Source organism: Crocodylus porosus, unplaced genomic scaffold (genome assembly GCF_001723895.1).
Source record: "Crocodylus porosus isolate Cpor-Errol unplaced genomic scaffold, CroPor_comp1, whole genome shotgun sequence".
NCBI lineage: Eukaryota > Metazoa > Chordata > Crocodylia > Crocodylidae > Crocodylus > Crocodylus porosus.
Window position 1 is genome coordinate 121,576,830 of NW_017728931.1, and position 20,718 is coordinate 121,597,547.

A 20,718-nucleotide genomic window follows, 5' to 3' on the forward strand; every position below is an offset into this window, starting at 1 on the left:
ACTCTTTTATATGAATGTCAAGGTGGTATTGTACTGTTCCTGTCATGAAGTTCTCAAATTGGCCTCCATTTTTGCTTTCTGTAAATTGGATCATATATGATTTCTCAGACTAGAACAATATGTTATTAAAGTTGGAAGAATACTTTTAATAAAAAAGTATATTCATGTTAGTAATGAAAGAGGTACTTATTCATCTTTTTCTCTAGCTTAATGGGTGGAATTTTTGTTGATATGACTCTGCTCATAGCTTCATCAGCAGTTTTGCAATCAGCTTGACATTTTGTAATGCTGTTTCCAAAAAAGGTCTTTGTAAGGTTATTGAAACATCCAGTTGTAAAGTGCTTGTAAATTATCTTGGAATGTGAACAGTGATACTAAGCCAGCTATGAGAGCATTATTTTAGTAAGGAATTCAGATGTATTTTGATACTCGGCAGTTGGGCGTGAATGCTTACTATGTTCAATACATGAAAAAGTGGCTAACAATATAAGCCATATAGCCTGTGTGATGGGTTTCCCTTTTCAGGGACAAATGGAATTTTATAACTCTTTTTATAATCTATGGTGGTTGTATTATTATTGTGGGACTTCCTCTTTCTAGCCAGACAGCATGAGTTAATTGTGGAAGACTAGACATAGTCAAATGAAAAACATGGACATTTCACTTAGATTCTAGATCACATGGTACCAATCCAAAAATTATTAATCTCTTGGAGTTCAGTTGGTAGATCATTATAGAATTTACCTTGCTGTGAAATAAACATTTTAGGTGAAATTAAATCTTCCCTATTTGTATAGCCACAGTTACATGTTGAGATGTTGGGCACACACAATACAGTTTAATTTTAGATTTGGAGCAGTTTTCTGTTAAGAAAGGTGTTCTTAACAGAACTTTTAGAATCTGGTTTTAGTTCAGGTTGTTAGAGTGGATCATGGAGATTAGCCATTAATTTAAACACACACATGAACAATTAAGTGAGCAGGTTTTGGTTCTTATTTATCAGGCTATAAACTAATTTGGTCAAGAGAAATATAAATAGAAAAACTGTTTATTCCCAAGCATAGTACTGTGCTAAAATGGAGTTAATTATGCCACCTTAAAGTTACTTAGAAGGACTTTCAAATCCCCAGACCAAGTATAGTAAAGCCTGGAATTAATATTAAGGTTAAACTTAAATGAAGTCTGTGTTCTGCAGTGATACCAAAGAATGAGTATACTGTTACAGTTAATGCATTTTGGTGTGCAGTTCCACATCAAAGAGATCTGTTTTTTAAGACATGAGTTTTTTCCCTATTTTTCCTTTGAGAAAAAAGAAATTCTTTCTTAACTGAGGGAAACCGAGTTCAATTACTGTATTTACTTACATACCACACACCTTTTCCCCACAAAATCAGTCTTCCAAAACTAGGGTGCCTGTCTTAAGTGGGGAAGCTGTGTTTTTTTTTTTTGGCTGAAATACAAGCAGGGAAGAAAAGAAGCAAACAGACACTGCCAGAATGGTTGCAAGTTCTCTCTGGAGCAGCAAGCAGCAGGGCAGAGTCCAGTGTTAACTTGCAGCAGACAGTGGTGAGGCAGTAGCTTTTGGCTAAGAGCCACTGAACTGGCTGAGGGCAAGTGAGCTGCCTTACATATACACACCCCCACACCTTAATTACTCATATCTAAGACTACCCTGAATTTAAGATCTCCCCCCAGTAATTAGATTCTATGAATAGAAAATTGGTAAATTTGTTCTAATCTTCCAGGTATAGAATCTAAGTATCACAGAGCTGTCTTGAATTCTGTTGGTATGCCAGGGAAAGCAGTGGGTAGGGATACAGGTGATTGGGAAGGTCAGGCATCCTCTGCCCCCAGCACTCTTCCCCTACAGCCTTCCTGCCTCTCTGCCACCTGCACCCCTCCCCTCCACTCCCCAATTTCTCTCTTCCCCCCTCCCCCTCATTCCCTAGTCTCTCCCTCTCCCTCCCCACCTCCCCTCCGCTTACTGTCAAATGCTTTGCAGGTTCTGTTCTCTCCCCCAGGCACAGCACATGGAACAGCAGACCCTGCAGCAGTGTCGGCACTGCTGATTAGCAGGGCAGGGGGTGGAGTTTCCACGTGCTCCATGCTTGGGAGGGAACTCAGCCCCAGCTGGAGCTTTGCTGTGCCTAATAACCAAGGGGGAAGGGCACAGAGGGTGGTAGACTTGAGGCTGCTATGGATCTGACTAGCCCATTGCAGTGTCAAGGCCAGAATGAGAGCCACATCTGCCACCTCTCCCCCCCACCCCACACAAATCTAAGATGAGGGGCTTTCCCCCAATGCAGAGGTCAGGGGAGGGGAACCTTATCTTAGATTCAAGTAAATACAGTATATATTAAAAACATATAACTTAACATATTTTAATTGTTAGAAATGTTAGTATGCTACATTTTGGTGAAATACATATTTCTTATTCACTAGATGATTAGCTTTCTTGCACATATTTTTATCAAGCTGCATTGAGACGACAACTTGAATTTAATTAAGTACACAATACCAGCACTTCAGATTTATTGAACAAAACTTTCGCATTTTGGATACAGAAACTTTTTTAAAGCCAAACACGGTACACATTTATTTAAAACTAGTATTAACTGTTATAGTATTAGAAGTATTACCTGTGGTTAGTGAATTAAACCAATTATTTCAGTCACCTTGGGGAAAATTTTCTAAAATGCCTAGTTGAAAATCATGTGAGCTTAAGTTTGCCTAATTCTCTTTAAAATGGGAGTCATTTTTACCTAGACTTTTTGAAAATTTTTGCCCCATTTCTTTCAGTTATTTAGAACTTATAAATATCATCCTGCTCTCTTCTTGTATACATAGAGTGGAAGAGAAAAACAGACTTTCTTGTTTTTTCAACTCCCAAAAATGTATAATTGACAAATGCTCCCACAAACTAGCATATTCTTTAAATTTTGACCAGGAACATTTTGAAATTCATAAGTAATCCCCCCAAAGTAACTAAAGTTATTGTCATAAATTTCTTATTTATTAGCATTGTAATGTATGGTAGTCAGCCCATAAGAATGGTTCAAAAATGGTAAGTTTACTAACCAGTTGATCCAGATGGTTCAGACATGTTCCCATCACTGCCAACTTAGAAGCATATTTCATAATGGTTGATTTGGGCTACCAGCCCCTGCATTTTCTTGCAGTTTACATTTAGCACATGTTCTCTTTCTCAGTGGCACAGGAATTTCTTGAAAATATTTCCCAGATCTTTGTTAAGACCTGCAGCCATGGCAATTTTTTCCTTCTGCTTCCATGTGTTGAAATGAAAGTACTCTGTTCCATAGAATGTTGCTCCTTTTCCTACACTATCTTGAGCTTGATATTATCCAGGTGGGTTTAGTGGATAATCTTGATCAAGGAGTACACAAGACGGTGTCTGCTGGAGTCAGAGACCAGGTTCCAACAGCTGTGATGACTTTGGTCCTTTGCATCCAGTAGTATAGATCCTGCATCCCTTGCAGGGTCAAGCCTCTAATACATGAAATATTGTGTTGTATTTTTAAGGTTGACCTCAAAAATAGGTATTTTCCCCCACTTTCCTATGTAGAAGAAAATCAGCCTTTAACTCCAAGTTTTTAATGGTGGTCATTGGTGGAGGCAATCCCTCAATTCATTGATGATACCATAGCTCACTCACTGATGGGCCTTGAGGTGACTTAAAGGTCTAATCACTGAGAGACAAATTTGTCTGCAGAAGTTGCTAGTCTTTCCGCTGCAGAGAGTAGGTCATAGGCTAGGATTTCTCTCCTTTTCCTGCCTCTGATGTCTGTCTTCTGCTTTGAGGGCCAGACGCTTTACCTTGAAGCAGGCTGCTGCTTGGTTGAGGTTGCAGTACCACTGTAGTTCATTAGCAGTAAGTTCTGCCCAGCTTCTGAGTCAGCATCTGTTTTCTTGAGGCATGTCTTCCATGTGTCCTGGTAGCTTTTCCTCTAGCCACAACAGGCTCTTAGGCAGCAACTAAGCTGAGCGTAGAGCACTTGTTTTGTGAGTCAGAAGTCAAACACCTGCACACACTGTCCGGTCAAGCAAAGTTGGTGCTTGAGGATCAAGGAAGCTTGTGTTTATGAGGTGAAGTTCCCATCTGAAGCGGGATTTTCTGCAGGTATCATTGCTGATATCTCTCCAGGCTTTTGAGACGATGATGATGATAAGTCAGCCATGTTTCATATCTCTAGAGAAGAGTGGTGATGGCATTATAGACCTGGATCTTGGTGTCTTTCCAAAGATCACAATCATTAAAAATACACCAGAGCAATTTCCCAGTGGAGCTCCATGTGGACTAGATCTTGTGCTGGTTCTCTTCCTTAGTGTTCAGTTTCTGAGGGAGATGGTTAGCCGGGTAAGGAAAGTGCTCGACTAACTCCAGGGCCTTTCAGTGGTCACATTCATGGCCTGGAGCAGGCTGATAGAGCACATTAGCCTTCTTGATGTTGAAAGAGAGGCCCGATGGTAGACTTCTGCAAAAAGACCCAGCGTAGTCTGGAGGTTTTCCTAACTGCTTGCAAAGATGGTGCAGTCATCACTATATTGAAGGTTAAGAATGGTCATTTTGAATATTTTTAGTCTTTAAGTGAAAAATGTTCCAGGTTGAAAAGCCCTCCAAGTCTTCTGGTTTTCAGTGTCAGTTCCAGAGGGGAGTCAGTCCTTAATGAGAACCAGGATGACAGTCAAAAAAAGGGAGAACAGAATTGGAGTCATGTCACATCTAGTGGACCTCCTGCATCTAAAAAGAAAGACCTACAAAGGATGGAGGACTGGATTGACCTCCAAGGAATATTCTGCACTGGTCCGGATCTGCAGGGAGCGAACCAGGAAAGCCAAGGCTGTGAGAGAACTCCAACTAGCTACAAGTATCAAGGACAATAACAAGTCCTTTTTTAGGTATGTTGGAAGCCAGAGGAAAAGCAAGGTCAACACTGGACCCCTGCTAAACCAGATGGGACAACTGACAACCAACGCCCAAGGAAAAGCCAATTTGCTAAATGTGTACTTTGTGTCAGTTTTTCACCAGTCCCTGCCCATTATGGGATGGGAACACCTGGGTGAGGGAGATTCCTTACTTTCCATCAATGCTGACCTTGTGATGGGGAACACCTTGCGAGGCTGGAGACCTTCAAGTCAGCTGGCCCTGACAGCTTACACCCCAGGGGACTCAAGGAGCTGGCAAACATCATAGCTCAGCCCCGGCATGGATCTTCAAGAGCTCCTGGCGCTCTGGTGAAGTCCCTGAAGATTGGAAAAGGCCACTGTGGTGCTTATCTTCAAGAAAGGGAGGAAAGTGGATCCGGCAAACTACAGGCCCATCAGCCTGGCCTCTATCCTGGGGAAGATCTTGGAAAAAATTATCGAAGAGACCATTCTTGGGAAACTGCCTGATGGTAACATCCTGAGAGAGAGCCAGCGTGGGTTTGTTGCGGCTAGGTCTTGCTTGACCCATCTTATTTCCTTTTACGATCAAGTGACCTATCACCTGGACAAGGAAGAAGAGATTGATGTCATATATCTTGACTTCAGAAAAGCCTTCAATCTGGTATCCCGTGATCACCTCTTAGCAAAACCGGCCAGCTGCGTTCTTGGCTTCACCATGATCTGCTGGATGGGGAATTGCCTCCGTGGTCGGACCCAGAGGGTGGTGGTTGTTGGAAATCAATCATCATGGTGCCCTGTGACCTGTGGGGTCCCTCAAGGCTCTGTCTATACTATTCAACATCTTCATTAATGATGTGGACAGTATCAGAAGTGGACTGGCCAAGTTTGCTGATGACACCAAACTTTGGGGTAATGCATGCACACCTGAGGACAGGAGGACCATCCAGGCTGACCTTGACAGGCTCAGGAAATGAGCAGATGAGAACTTGATGGTGTTTAACACCAAAAAATGCAAGGGAGGAAAACCCTGCACCATGCTTATAGGCTTGGCAGTCTACACTGGCTAGCACTACGAATGAAAGGGACTTGGGGGTCATGACTGACCACAAGATGAACATGAGCCAGCAATGTGATGCTGCAGCTAGTAAAGCGAGCAAAACCTAGTTTGCATCCATAGATGCTTCTCAAGCAGATCCCAGAACATAATTCTCCTGTTGTACTCGGCCTTGGTGAGGCCACAGCTGGAGTACTGCATCCAGTTTTGGGCACCACAATTCAAAAAGGATGTGGAGAAGCTTAAGAGAGTCCAGAGAAGAGCCATGCACATGATCAGAGGTCAGGAAAACAGACCTTATGATGAGATGCTGAGAGCTAAGGGACTCTTCAGCCTGTATAAGTGCAGGCTCAGGGGTGATCTGATGGCCACCTATAAGTTTATCAGGGGTTGCCACCAGTACCTGGGGGAACGTCTGTTCACCAGAGCACCCCAAGGGATGACAAGGTGAAATGGTCACAAATTTCTCTGACCGTTTCAGGCTGGATATAAGGAAGAACTTCTTTATTGTCCAAGCCCCCAAGGTCTGGAATAGACTGCCACCGGAGGTGGTTCAAGTACCTACTTTGAACACCTTCAAGAGACATTTAAATGTTTATCTTGCTGGGATCCTATGACCCCTGCTGGCTTCCTGCCCCTGGGGCAGGGGGCCTGACTGAAAGATCTTCCGAGGTCCCTTCCAGCCCTGATGTCTTTGAAATCCTTGCTTGACCCCAGTTCGGATGACAAATGGATCCACAACAAAGAAAGGTCGCAGTCTTCTGTACGTGTAGAAGCTTCAGGCTCTTGATGTATTTTTTCAGGGTAGCCAAATCTGGCGAGTACTTACCATAAGGCTTTGTGCCTGACAAGAGTCAAAGGCCTTAATAAGATCAGTGAAATCCATATACTAGTTAATATGTTGTTCCTGACACTTTTTTGAATCTGGGGGACAACCAAGATCATGTCAGTTGCCCCATTGGATAGTCTGAAACCACACTGAGATTCTGGCAGAACTTCCTCAGGACGAGGTATAAGACAATTCAGAAAGATGCAGTCAAGAATTTTTATTCGATGTGGAAAGGAGGGTAATACCTTGATAGTTCCCCCACTTTATTTCCTTTTTTGAAGGTAGTCACAATGCTAATATTTCTCACATCCCCAGGGACCTCCTCATTGTTCCAAATTTGAAGAATAAATTCTTCTCAGTCCCAGTTCCTCACCACCATCCTTGAAGATTTCAGCAGGTATGCCATCCAGTCCAGTATCCTTGTCGTTGTTCTTAGTTTCTCTGATGACACACTAAACTTTTTTTAGGATATGAGTGTTGGCAAGAGATCCGCTCTTGGGGTGCTGGGGGACTGACTTGATGGTGGCATCCATCACAGCTGACTCGCAGCTCAGGACTGCCTCAGAGTTCTCTTTCCATTTAGCCTAGATAGATTGGTTGTCTTGAAGGACAAGACTTATTTAAAGAGCCATCCTGCAGTCACAGGAAGTTGAACTGTAGATGACTTTTGGTGCTGGGAAAAAATTGTGCGTGTCATGATTGTCAGCATATAGCTGAATCTTCTTGGCTTCGTCTTGCCACAACTGATTTTTGATTTCCCAGATCCTCCTTTGAGGAGCTGATGTGTCGTCTTCTGCAGAGATGAGGTGTTATCTTGCCAAAAAGAATGCTTGCTTCCCTTCTGGTCAAGGAGGGCTTAGCATATCACATGAGCCATGCAAGGAACCAGTGAATGAATACTAGACAGATGATAGTCTTTTCAGATCAATTATGAATATCCAGCTTGTTCCAAAACACTGAAAACAGCCAAAAGGAATGTGAAGGATTTTCAGCATCATATCTCTTCAAGGCCTGAAGGTCTGCAAGGATCTCCAACACTGTCTTCATGAAAAGCTCTCTACCCTTCCCACAACTGAAGGCAACATTGAGGGAATTCAGGAAGGGTTTTTAAACTGCCATCCAAGTGGCCTGTGCTGAATCTGTTGGCTTGTACCCCACTCATTGACACCAAGAATGGCTCAAAGAGAGCATCACCAAAGAGTTTTTAATAGAGGTCATTGACTCAACTTATTATTTTATTTAAATTATTTTAATAGATTATATTAAATTTATACATTAGCCTATACTGCATTACATTCAAATTTAATTTTAAGCAGGTTTAATATTTAAACTTAAATATTATTTAAATTAAAACAATTTTAAAAATCTAATGTACATTTTAAAAATGTTTTTAATTTGATTTTTTTAATTATTTGATTTTTATCCACCCCAGCCTGAAAAGTGTGCTAGACTTCTGTTCCAATTATACAATTGGTCCAATAAAAGTATCACAAAAATACCCTTACATCTGGAACAGTTTTATAAATCAATGACCAGATAACTGAAAATAAATATCAGTTTTCCTCTTGTATATTTGGGAAAACTGAGCTAGAGAAGTGAGGTAACATGGCCAAGAGAGCACCCAGTATGATTGTGAGAGACAGTCGTGCCCAAGTTTTCTGAGTTCCAGGTCACTGTTCCCTCTTTGAGGCAGCATGGTTAAGAATATAAGAAGCACCATAGTGGATCAGACAGTGGGTCCATCTAGCCCAGTATCCTGTCTTTGACAGTGGCAGGAGTGGATGCTATAGATGGAGAGCACTGAAACGGAGATAACTAGAGTGATCTATTCAGTACCTTCCCTGGCATCCACTGCTACAGGTTTAGAGATGTCACAGGAAACATCTCCAGTCATTCTGTTCAACAGCTGTTAATATGTCATCCGTTACTTGATCTAGTCCTTCTTTTGAACCTGGCTATGCTGTTACCACTTCTTGAGGCAATTAATTTCACAAGTTAACTACACATTGTGGGATTTTCTCCTGTTAGTTCAGTGGGTGCTCCTTAGTTTTAATATTTTGGGACTTGGTGAACAACGGTTCCCTGTTCACTGGTCGACACACCTCATATTCCCCGTCAACTTTCTCCTTTCCAAAATGAAGAGCCCTAGGCTTTCTAGCCTTTCCTGGTGAAGCAATTGCTCCATATCCCTGATCATTTTGGTTGCCTTTCTGTGTACCATCTCTAATTCTACTACATACTTTTGACGTGGGGACCAGAACTGCACACAGTATTCAAGAAGTGAGTGCACCATGGATTTGTATAATGGCATGATGATGCCCTCCATCTTGTTTTCAGTTCCCTTCTTAATAATGCCCAGCATTTGATTGGCTTTTTTAGTTCCTGGCGCATACTGAGCTGACACTTTCAGAAAACTGTCTAGAAGGACTCCAAGGTCTCTTTCCTGAGTCATAACAGCTAGTTCAGAACCCAGCATTGTGTACTTATACTTGGGGTTACATTTCCCCATGTTCACTACCTTGCACTTGTTGACACTGAAGTTGATCTGCCTTTTTTTTTTTTGCCCACCCACTTAGCTCAGTGAGACCTTCCTGCAACTTCTGTCCATCAGCTTGGGACACGATTATCCTAAATACAGGCAGTCCTCGACTTACAGGATTTTGTGTTGCAAAGTTTCACGCTTACATTTATAAATTGACACCCTGTTTCAACTTTATGAAATCAGTTTTGACTTTACAACGCTTGATCTGATGCAATGCCATGCCAGCGAACAAGTTTGCTGCGTCATTCATCTTCCTATGGAACATCTATCCAAACTTCCTTGGACACTTTCTTTAAGAAAGCAGCCAAGACTCCTGAGAAGACTCCAGCCAAGAGCCCTTCAAAAAGTTTAACCAAGAGCCCTTTAAAAAGTCCAGCAAAGTCACCTCAAAGAAGTCCTTGCAAATGAATGCATGAATGTAAATATATTACTCATCTATAATTGATTGAGTACAAAATCCTGGGGTTATTTCTGGTGAAAATAGAGTATCAGATCTTGGTTCAGGAACCAATCCCCCATTTATAACGTTTTCATATGAAAAAATTGGTTCCAAGTTACAGTGTTTCAACTTAAGATGCAGTTTTCAGGAGCCGAGGACTGCCTGTAATTTGGTGTCATCTGCAAACTTGGAGAATTCATTGTGCAGCCCCATTTCCAGGCCACTGAGGAAAACATTAAACAAAATTACACATCTCTGCAAGACCCTGATTTTGACCTCCTGCCTTCCTGAAAGATGGCCATTTAGCCCTACCCTTTGCTTCCTATCTTTTAACCAGCTCTCAGTCCACAAAAGAACCTTCTCTCCAGTCCCATGACAGTAGCTGTTTTTAAAAGCTTTTGGTGAGAGACCTTGTTGACTACTTTTTGAAAGTCCAAATACATTGTTAACTGGATCCCCTTTGTCCATGTGATTGTTAAAATGCAAGGTATCTCAGAGAAACTCCAGCAGATCTGTGAGGCAGGATTTCCCTTTAGAAAGAAACATACTGACTCTTCTCCGACAAATCGTATTTGTCAATGCGACTGGTGTTTTCATTCTTTATTGTGGATTCTACCAACTTGGCAGGGATGGAAGTGAGTTCACTGGTCTGTAGTTTCCAGGATGACTTCTGGAGCCCTTTTTGAAGATGGGTGTTATGTTGGCAACTCACCAGCCCTCTGGCATGGAGGCTGTTTCTAACAATAGAGTCTATACTATTGCCAGCAGTTATGAACTTTAATCTTTGAGTTCCTTCAGAACTCTTTTGTGAATGGTTGCTACTTGATACACAACTTTCCTCACTTTTATGGTGGAATGTAGTTAATAGTTGTGCCTGGAAGTGTTTGGAATATGTGGACATGGCTGGTGGGTGAAATCTCTGACATGATCCATGTTGCAAAATCTTGATAGCTTTGTAGTACACTTGCTTACACAGTTGTTATGCACATGAGAGAAGAGCCATGCGTTTCAGCAGCTGAGTTCCACAGGGAATTGATCAGAGACATATTTGATCCGCTAGTGGATGGAAAAAAAGAGAACAGAATGTGAGCTATAGGAAAAAATGAATTATCAGGTAGCTCTGTCTCAGAAATTTCTTGATCAAATGAGCCCATGTTTGGATCACTTCTGTTAACCTGAATGTTCTTGAGGTACACCAAGTTTCAAGGCAATGTAAGTGACCATGGTGGCTACTTAAAGTTGCCCTTTAAACAGAAAGAGCATTTCATCCTTAACTGTAGTGGAGCTAATGCTCTGCTATGGTGCATCTCATTCATCCTGAAGTACTGCAGTATGTTACTTGTGTCATTACTTTATGGAAAGCCAAGTGGCATTGTGCAAAACTATTGCTTATAAACTTGCTTGCGGCTGTCGCACATTTAAGGTAAGATTGGGGGAAGATAAGTGACGTGTTTTGATTTTAAGAAATTTATCCAAAAATGTCCAGAAGGTAAGTTTTCCCAAATCTCCATAGTACTGACTTGAGCAGGTGAAAATGACTGTGTTGTGGGATTTCTGTGCATTAAATAAAAGGGCGAAGTTTGCATAAGCAGGTATCAGAAAATCATTTCACGTGTATCAAATTACGACACCCTATTAATACGAAGTAACTGAACAATAAAGGTTCTTCTTCCTTACTTTAAAGCATGTCTGTTATATTCAGATAAGTTTTTAATAGGTGCTGTCTCATGGAGCAACAATGCTAAATTGGTGATTTGTGTGTTATAATTGCATATCCTGTAGTACAGAACATCTTATCCTGACCTAAACAAGTAGGGCATATGTTCATTTCAAGTTTATTTCCTCTTTTTCCTTTTGTTGCCTCAGAATTACCGGTACTAGATGGGGGAACCTTGCTCGGAATTACTCTTCATATTCTTAGTTTTCAGAGTAAACATGCACCAACACTTCAAGGCTGGGGAGAAGCACCTTTATGATATTTTTTTCTTTCTTAGCCAATAATAAGCTTCATAAGTGACTCAAGACCTTCCCCCTTACTTGTTTTCTCCTGCTCAAAAATGAATCCTGGCAGCGCATGCTAGGATGAAGTTCTTGCAGGGAGCATCCTCTCTGGTTCCAGAGTTCTAGTATGAGCCAAATATTTGTCTTTCTATGGTTCCTGCAGCTCAGTTGATAGGCCAAGTCAGAGAGAAAAGAAGAACATAGTGTGTGTGAATGCCTGTTGCAGAACTTAAGTGCCAGTTACAAACTGGTCATACATTAGGAAGCTCTGCTGAGTTTGGCATGTAGGCTGTTGAGTAATATCAGATCTATTCTACAGGCTTGCTGGCACACTTCCGTCAGAGAGTTATGATTCTGAATGTGTTGGCTGTGTTGGCAGAAGTTTCTCCTGTAGTTGCAATTAGACTCCAAAACCCTGATTTTACCTGTATGGTTTAATTTTTTTTGCAGGGCAAAGAACAGCTATGCCTGTTTAGTTGCATCCATGCCAGGAGTGCTTTGCCAGTATAATATACTGGTATTTCTATACCTGTAAAGTGCTCTGAGTGGAGATAGCTTGAGACAGCATAAAACTTATTGTACAGCTAGAATGTGAAAGGGGGTATGCTTATTCTTTAGATTCCCTAGCTGGAGTATTTGCTCTTTGAACTTTGCTGTCCAAGGGATAATTTGTCTACAAATTGCTTTTAAAACAAACCAAACCAAAATAAAACAACACTTTTTTTATTTGGTGGTGAATAGTCTTGACATGATGTTTGTGTGTACCTGTTGGTTAATAGGTGTTAAAGTTCAGCAAAGATAAAAGGTGCTTTTTTTGGATTCGCAGTGATGCCAGAATATGCATTTTATATTGGCCTAAACCTTTTTGGAAGAATCTTTTTTTTTTTTTTTTTTAGTGGTCTTCAGCACATAACTTGTACTTCATGCTAGGATAACATCAGGCAGTCAGTTCTATATTTGACATTCCTTAATCTTGTAGTAATGTCATCTGAATTTTAATAGCTGTGTCTGTAATTTTGGGTTTTAGAACCTGCATAGGAAAAATGTCTTCATTACTATTTCCACAACTAGCTTTGGTTTAACAGACTAAGCATTATTACTTCTATTTGTGTAGTTCCTTACAGTGAAGTAAAAGTACAGTTTAGAGCTTGAAAACATGTTGTTTTATCTGTAACTGAGAAGGAAGCGTACAAAGAAACACTATGGCATTTCCAAACTCGGGAACCTTAGAAAAAATATTCACAAGAGGGAAGAACCTAACCTTAATTACAAACTGCCAGCTTCCTGTGTTTTGGTGTGTTGCTCCTAATATAATGTTGTGTGCCAGAACTAAGGTGCTATATCTGTGAACTACAGTTTCTAATATTAATTTGTATTGCAGTGGTACCCACTGACTAGAGACCTGTTTGAGACCAGCACTTTCCTCAGTGCTTTGCAGACACATGGGTAGACAAATATGGTCCCTGTCATGAAGAATTTGAAACTGAAGGCCCTAAAACTACAGAGAGATGAGCATATAGTTAAATTTAAATACATCTATAAGTCCTTAACTTTGTTGTTTTTTAGTTCTGAACCTGCCACATACAGAGAGTATAGAGAAGGATAAAATCAAAGCATGCAGGCCTTATTTGTGTACACTTTATGTGGAATAACAAATGAAAATCACCCCAGTGATTTACTTTTTATTTGGTACATGAAATCCTGTCTAAATGACAAGGTGCAATTGTCACTTCGTAAAAATGGTTCTTCAGTGCCATCAGTGTACATAGCATTTTCTGACCAAATACACGAAGAAAAGGTACCTATTCAAAACAAGTTTTCACTCTAAGTCCCAATCTTGTAATATATTGAATAAATACAGGCTCCTGTATACATACAGAAATTTGTCCATGTATAAGAGCAGGGCCTTTGCTGATGCTGTACAATGAGAGAGTAAGAAGGAAATGGAGATAAAGCATATGTGGTGTTGCATCTGTCTATTTTGCTTGTAGTTGCAAGATTTTTTTAAAGTTAGTTGTAAAATACTATTTCATTGCAGGCAAGAGAGAGAGGAGCGCTATTGTTGGAAGGCTGGCTGAAGTGGTATTTTTTAGGAGAGACTGGAAAAATCAGAGGTAACTAAAATATTTTGGACCAGGAAGTTTAACCCAGGCTTCGTGGGGGGGCAGTCTGAAAAACGGCATAGAGTTATGGGTGAAAGGAAGGGTTAAATGAAAGAACCTGCATGGAAGGAGGAGTTTTACTTCAATTCAAAAGTCAAAGGCCTGGCTAAGTCCAGGTGATCCATTCGGCTAGGTTGGTCAGGGCATGTAGCCAATGGCAGAGAGGGGCCTGGCTGCCTTTGACTCTCAACCTGAATAACCAGACACCATTAATAATGGTTTGCATAGGTGTGGTCTTTGATGCAAGTCTTGTGAAGAGATAGATCCATAATGACAAGTCTTAGCTGCTTTCCTACCACATTCTCTCCCACTTCAATAAACAATAATATACATATTTTTATGTAAGAAATGATCAGACATGCTGCAAGGCTTAATTGTAAGCACATCTGAGAGGATAGCAATGTTTGAAACAAGACCTGAAGATGCTGTTTGTCTGTGGCTTTAAACAAAAAAGGAGCAATTAAAAAGAAGCAAAACAATTAGAACGCCACCTTTGGCTATGGAAAGTCATAGGGATAGGGAAGAACAAGGTTTCAAGACGAGAGAAGTTTTTTAAAATTTTAAATTGAATTCCGAAGTTGCACAGTGATGGATATCCACTAGTCTACTTTTTGTTTTGTTTAATCTCACAGCTTTCCCAGTTCATGTAATACCTATAGACTGCAAGAGACAGGGCTAGTATAGTTCCAGAAGGAGCTTCTGGTTACTTTGAGGTGCCAAGTCATCTTATGCTCAAAGTTATACTTGTTTTTTAACTTTATGATTTTTAAAGGCAAGTAGTCCTAGAGAAAACTGTCTGTAGAATAGATTCTGCACAGCAAAGAAAATTACCACATAGTCTTTTTAGTGTACGTCAACTAGACCTGGAAAGCCTACCTCTCTAGGCAAGTAGATAATTTAGTTTCCTAGTCTTTTCATGGCTGAATAATTGTAGCATGGCCAACAATCGTTTCATGGAGTCAGTTGTAGTAGTATCTTTCATATTGGAGACGTCTTACTTAAATTTATTTCATGCTGGTCACCAAACATCTATCACACCGAAACAGTCATTAGTCAGTGGCAGCCTAGAGGTGAAAGGAGCTGTATCCTATTACCAAACAAACTTGTAATCTCACGCTGCCTTTTGTGAGTGTTATTAACCACATTTTATATAAGACTTATTGTCTCTATAAGAGAAATAACTTAAATGTAAAAATGTATATAATACGCTCCAGGAGGTGGGAATTACGTTTTTATATAAAAGAGCAAATTTGTTGCTGAGATATCATGGTAAAAGTAGAGATGAACATTTTTTATTCCACAGTATTTATTATCAGTCTTTTGAAGTAAAACATGGTCCTTTTTATTCCAACAGAATTTTTAAATGCCCAATTCCCTTTGGACTAACAACCCTCTGTTTTTTGTCAGAGTGTTTTAGTATGTTTTAACACTAGTGGATAAAGCACCCACTCTGTTTTTCCCTCCTCCCTATTTGCTCTACTGCCTGAAGCTAGAATGCAAGAGGAAATTTGAGAAAGACTCAAGATGCTGTTGTCCTGTATTGACTTGGGGGAAAAAACAGATTTTCCTGCTTAGGCAGCAGTGGCGGAATCATTTTCTCTTCTTTCAGATTTAGTCCATATCTAACGTTAAAAGAAGAGGAGAAAGTAGATTGAATTTTCTATGAATTGTCTGATGACCGAGTGGTGGAATATAAGGAAAATACTTTCTTCAGCAGTATTGGATGTTCTGACAGCAGTAAGTAAAGGAATCCATAATAACACTTAATGAAATGGGAAAGCTCATGGGTTTACTTCTCCTAGAGACTCTTCCTATACTGGAGAGCATACATATGATTAGGTTTTTGTGAAACTGATGTATATAAAATTAGGGTATATCTTTTTTTAGGATGAATCTTTTTATCTGTGATGTTCTTTGTTAGAAAAGTTGTGAGATTTCAAGCATTAGCCATTGTCCCAGCAACATTCTCTTTTAAAAGTAGTAACTGAGATCAAGGCTCCATTGTGGGGGGTTTTGTACAGATGCATGATAAGGAAACAATGAAAAGCACTACCTAAATAGACAAGGTGGGCAAAAGAAGTATTATCCCCGCTTTACAGATTAGGTACTGGGGTCTAGAAGGACTTACACAGGGACACAGAAATACTCTGTGGCAGAGCCAGGAATTGAACCCCCAGCATCTTTTAATGCTAGTCCAGTGCCTTAACTGTAAGATTTAGAGACTGACATTGTGACTTGCCAAATTAGCTTACAAAAACTGCCCATATTTTGTGTTATGATTTAGAAGAAAAACACCGGGTGAAAATGTAAGGGTTGTCACAAACATACTTGCATGAGAACCTGCACACAAAATAAGAATTAGTGACACATTTTATGCATTCAGCTTCTCTCCTGAAAACTGTTCGACTCTCAGACAACATAAAAATAACATTTTTATTGATTTGTGTTGATGGGGAAATGGGACTAAGAAACCTGCCACCCTTACAATATTTATATTGGTACACAACAGTAGATGTTATGTTCTTAACTCTTAAATTGTGAATTTACCAAAACAAAAGATTACTTATACTCACCATTGAATTGTGTGCAAAGTGTTTCTGACTGTATGCTTACCTGAAAGGTAGATTACACTGTATTATTCCCTACAAGAGATTTCTGAGGCATTGCCTAATGGAAAATAGGGGAGAACTAGAAAACATCAATACACTTTAAGTGGAGCAGCTTTTCAGATGTGTTTAATCTTCCTTTTTAGACTACCTAATCTAAAACTGTAGTTCAAATACAGGAAACAGAAAATATGATAAAAGGAAAGGCTTACCGCCCACAGACTGTCTATAAAGTAGGTGATGGTCATGTACTGCATTTCTGATACTGTATTCACAAGAGAAAAAATAGACTATAACTTTGTCCTGCTTATAGTGCATGTACTTAAAGCTTTACATTTCAAGAAGTCACTTGTAGAAAATTCTTGATAGTTTGGGATTCAGTAGTAGAACACTTGTCATTAGGAAATGCTTATTTATTAAGCTGAACCCTAGGGCAGTTTGTGGCGTAATACAAAACACTGATTGACAGTTGTTTGTGTTGCTTCTCACCTCTTCAGCTTGTCAAAGGAAAAAAGTGACATTTATGGTGAACTAAGAGCTAAATGAGCAGAGTTATAACAACACAGTCAGGCACCTGGGGCATCTGTGATGCATGGAGGCTGTGTTGACTTCCAACTGCCAGGAGAAAATTGTGCTGCTAGCAAAATGGGCAGCTGGAGCAGCAGCAGTTTTTTTACTGGTTCCCTCCCCAGCAGTATCTGAGACTTTGGGTTATGTGACACTTCTGAAAGTATTTAATGTTTTTTATCTTTTGGAAGGACTCTTTCCTTTGTTGATGTGTTCTACTCCAGTGTGATCTTATCTAATGGTCATATACCCTCCAGGATCAAAGTTCCTCAAGGGCATTCTTCATGTTTTCCTTGTCATCAGGGACTCAACTTTGACATGGTACTTTCACATTGTCCTCAAACTTACGGCACCTTCCTTTGAAGACACTGTTTGAGTGCTCGGTACAGAACCTTACCATCAAGACATTGTTTCTCCTGACCATTACATCAGTATAAAGAGACTACAAACTCCATGATTTTATGGTTGGACTGCCGTCAACAGAGCCAAAGTTGTGGTGGTGATAAAATCACTCTCTAAATTAATTCTTAAACTCATTCTGGAATTCCATCTGAATCATGCCTTACCGATCTTTTTATTTTCTTGCCCAAAGTTGTACTCAATGCCGGGAGAAAATTAGCTGTATACTCAGGATGTCCCCAGCACTTTGCTCTTTTACCTCAGCTGTACCAAGCTCTTCAGGATGTCTCCTTGCCAACTGACATGCATAAGTTGTCAGGTTGGGGCAGAGGAAGGTCAGGCAGAGGCACTATGGGTCAAACTTCAAGGGGGGCAAGGCGAAGGGGATCTTATGGTGGGTGTCTACTATAGACCACCCTGCCAAGGAGTTGAGTTGGACCAGGATTTCTCAATACAGCTTATGGAGGCAGTTGGGTCTAGGGATGTCGTTGTCATGGGGGGACCTAAATTACCCAGATACCTGCTGGTAGGAGCAATCAGCCAGGTCTGACCGTTCACATAGGTTCCTAGCTGAAATACAGGACCTCTACCTCATCCAGGAGGTGCACAGCCCCACTAGGGCCTTGCTGGACCTGGTCTTGGCCACTCAGGGTGACCTGATGAGAGGACTGCAGGTCCTTGATCACCAGGGTGACGGTGTTCATTGCCTGCCGAAATTCACCATCCAGCGCAGGGTGTTGAGGGCTTATACCAAGACTAAAGCCCCTGACTTCAGAAGGGCCAACTTCAACGAACTGAGGAGATTAGTGGGGGAGGCACTGAGGGCCCAAAAGGTAGAGGATATGGGAATCCATGAGGGATGGTTGTACCTTAAGGGGACAATCCTCCAGGGTCAGAGTGTGACAGTCCCCAAGAGAAAGAAGCGGGGTAAGAGTGCTCTGAAACCCCCAGGGCTCAGCAAAGACATTCGAGAATGCCTGAGGGCCAAAAAGGAGGCATACACTCTCTGGAAGAGAGGGGCTATCACCAAGGAGGAATACTCCTCCTTGGCCCATGAGTGTAGGAAAGCCAAGGCAGGGATGGAGCTCATTCTAGCGACCAGGATTAAGGACAACAAAAAGTCCTCTTTCAAATACATTGGGAGTAAGAAGCGGGCACCAGGTAATGTAGGGCCCCGTTAGACTCAAATGGTAAATTTGTGGCTACACCAGACGAGAAAGTCAAAATCTTTAACAAGTTCTTTACCTCTGTTTTCTTGGACAGGGAACAGGACAGCTCTCCCACCACAGACCATCTTGAGGATAGCACTGCCAGACCTCGGTTCTGCGCAGAAGTAGTTAGGGATCTTCTGGAAGGGCTGGATGTTTTTAAATCTGCCGGCACTGATGCCCTCCACCCATGGGTGTTGAGGGAGCTGGCGGTAGTCATTGTTGTGCCCTTGGCCCGGCTGTACAAACGATTGTGGTCCATGGGCCAGGTGCCCGGAGATTGGAAACTAGCTAATTTGGTCCCCATCTATAAGATAGGGAGAAAGGAGGACCCAGGAAACTATAGGCCTGTAAGCCTCACATCAGTCTTGGGGAAAATCCTTGAAAAAATTATCAAGGAGCACATCTGTGAGGGGCCAGCAGGGGAGATCATGCCCAGGGGAAATCAACATGGGTTCATCAAAGGCATGTCCTGCCACACCAACCTGATGGCCTTTTATGACTAGGTAACTAAATCCCTGGATGATGATGTCACCGTGGACATAGTCTTTCTGGACTTTAAAAAGGCCTTTGACACTGTCTCTCACCCCATTCTCATTAATAAACTGAGCAACTGTGGCATTGATGCCTACCCAGTTGTATGGGTCAAAAATTGGCTGATGGGGCGCACCCAGAGAGTGGCGATGGATGGGTTGTACTTGACCTAGCGGAATGTGAACAGTGGGATCCCCCAGGGCTTGGTCCTGGGGCCTACACTGTTCAACATCTTCATCAGTGACTTGGACAAGGGGGTGGAAAACACGTCCAAGTTTGTCGATGACACGAAGATGTGGGGAGAGGTAGGCATGCTAGAAGGGGGAGAGAGGCTGCAATTAGACTTAGACAGACTATAAAAGTGGGTGGATGGTAATAGGATGGGCTTCAGTGTATGGATGAACAACTGTCTGGGGTCGTGTGATCCCAGTGTGTGCTCCAACCAGTGGCGGCGGGTTACAGTAGATTCAGGTCCCTTCTGACCCCTAACTACTATGAAACTATAGGTCACATGATGCTTTCTTATTTCCATCTATTAACTTACAGTTTGTTTGTTTGTAGTTTGTATAGTTTGTAGTTTGGATAGGTATTTTGTTTTTAAATATGACACTTCCATGTAAGCAATTTCTGCTGTTGCCAGAGTAATGTTTTAATTCCACATGGAATGGAATAGCCCATTCAATCAAAATGTGTGAAAGTAGTGATCCATAAGATTATACAAGATGTCCACACAAATAAAAGTTTGAGAACCACTGTACTTTGGTTTGCAGGTCATTATTTTGATGATACCAGTATCATTGCAACCCTTAGTGGCTTGTAATGGCCTCTGTGCCCTCTTCCTCACCCCCATCCCACAGTGTTTGCTATGATACACAAGCATTCACACGTTCATAATGATAGGACTTAACAGAACTAAGCACCATGTCACTGAAATGGTGTAAGTAGTTTTGTCAATGGAGTCCAACAGTGCTCCTGCCTCCCTTTTAGTGACCTTTGTGATCCAGGCACAGGCTCTGTTTTCTGCCAGGCTTCTCCCCTGCCTTCAACATTTTTACTTCGCCTGTCTACTTTCCTTGTCCTCCAAACTCTCCTTTGCAGCCCTGAGAGTAGCCAGTGCAGTTAAGAACTGATCTTTGCTCTGCCTAGGTCCTCTTCTAGGGCCACTGACATGACATGTCCAACCTTGAACTACAAAGAGGATTAAAGAATAACATAAAACTGAATTAATGTGTTTTTTTAATTATGTATTTTAATTTATCTAGCGGAAATTCAGCTGCAAATACAGAAGACAAAAAATTGTCAGACATATTGGCATCCATACCAGACCACAAAATATCTGTCTTCTGTTTAGAATTGCTGTGGTTGCCCTAGTGCTCTCATCTAGGCTCATGATATTAAAAAACAAAAACAACCTTTGGTCAGAGGACACATAGAAAGAGCTGCAGTGGTGCCTGGGGACTAGAAAGCAAAAG

At 41.2% G+C, this 20,718-nt stretch overlaps 1 protein-coding gene across 2 annotated transcripts in view; it reads left to right on the plus strand.

Annotated features, from left to right (window-relative positions):
• ATXN7L1 (ataxin 7 like 1) overlaps nt 1-20,718 on the plus strand; it is a 190,142-nt gene that overhangs the window by 23,564 nt on the left and 145,860 nt on the right. The window contains exons 1-2 of one of the 2 annotated variants that reach the window (XM_019543561.1): nt 13,805-13,884; nt 15,542-15,669. The exons of the other annotated variant lie outside the window; for it this stretch is intronic. The gene's annotated coding sequence lies outside the window, so the exon portion shown is untranslated. Of the gene's footprint in view, nt 1-13,804; nt 13,885-15,541; nt 15,670-20,718 lie in introns of those variants that run through there. 2 annotated transcript variants of the gene reach the window in all.